The sequence below is a fragment of the Carlito syrichta genome, unplaced genomic scaffold (assembly GCF_000164805.1).
Source record: "Carlito syrichta isolate Samal-C Ts95f unplaced genomic scaffold, Tarsius_syrichta-2.0.1 Scaffold314605, whole genome shotgun sequence".
In the NCBI taxonomy this organism is placed as follows: Eukaryota; Metazoa; Chordata; class Mammalia; order Primates; family Tarsiidae; genus Carlito; species Carlito syrichta.
The window spans coordinates 229,366-230,730 of NW_007258701.1; the positions used below are offsets into that span (position 1 = coordinate 229,366).

The 1,365-nt window shown below is 40.7% G+C and overlaps 1 pseudogene; it reads left to right on the plus strand.

Annotated features, from left to right (window-relative positions):
* The first annotated feature begins 925 nt into the window (after positions 1–925).
* Positions 926–1,096, plus strand: LOC110596831 (annotated as a pseudogene).
* The last annotated feature ends 269 nt before the right edge of the window (positions 1,097–1,365 follow it).

Sequence of the window (1,365 nt, forward strand, 5' to 3'; positions counted from 1 at the left end):
TAGTCAGACATAAAAAGAAATGAAGTACTAATACATGCTACAACCTGGATGAAACTTGAAGACATTATGTTAAGTGAAAGAAGCCAAATACAAAAGGTCACATATTATATGATTCTATTTATGTGAAATGTCCAGAATAGAGACAGAAAGCAATGTGGTTGCCAAGGGCTAGAAGGAGGAGAAAATGGGCCATTAATGCTCATGGGTATGGGAATTTCTTTTTGAGGTAATAAAAATATTCTGGAATTAGATAGTGATGGTCATCACGCCACAATCTTGGGAATACACTAAAAATCAACTTGTATTCCCAAACCGTATATTTCAAAATGGTGAATTTGGAGGCCAAGGTGAAAGGATTGCTTGAGTCCAGGAGTTCCAGACCACTCTGAGCAACATAATAAAATCTCATTTCCACAAAAAATTTTTAAATGGGCCAGGCGCAGTGTCTCACGTCTGTAATCCCAGCACTTTGGGAGGCTGAGGCGAGAGGATTGCCTAAGCCCATGGGTTGAAGACCAGCCTGGGCATCTTGGCAAGCCCTTGTCTCTACAACAAATAAATACAAATTAGCTGGGTGTAGGGGTGTGTGCCTGTGGTTCCAGTTACTTGGAAGTCTGAGGCAGAAAGATTGCCTGAGCCCAGCAGGTGCACTCCAGCCTGGGTGACAGAGTGAGACTCTGACTCAAAAAAAAAAAATTACAAATGAGCAGGGTGTGGTGGCACACACCTATAGTTCCAGCAGGAGGAAGAGGAGGGTGTATTCCTTCAGCCCAGGAGTTTGAGGCTGCAGTGAGTCATGCCACTGCACTCCAGTCTGGGCGACAGACTGAGACCCCGACTCAAAATAATACATAAACAAAAAGCAAATTTGAAGAGCGCATGCATGAGCTTTTTTCTTTTGCCTTGCTGCACTCCTGAGAGCAAGATGGGTCACCACCAACTCAACTGGACCCACCCATGAAAATTCAGCCAGGGGTCTCACTCTTGTTGAGTCTACTCAGACCAACACTGTCTGATCTGGAAATATGACCTCAATATGTGCCACCAATGTTTCCGTCAGTACGTGGAGGATATAGGTTTCATTAAGTTGTACTAGGTGATCTTCTTTGACTGAATTATCCAAGGCATCCACCCAGTGAAAGAAACCAGGCTAGTTCCTTGTTCATAAAATAGAAAAAAAAATTTTAAAGGTGAATTTTGTGGTATATGAATTATATCTCTATAAAAGTTTATTTCAAGAAATTAAGTATTAATACACAGCATAGATACATCTCAAAAATGTTATACTAAGTGCAAAAATACAAAACAAACACTACATCTATATGATTCCATTTATGTGAAATACTAGAAAGACTAGAGTGTAAT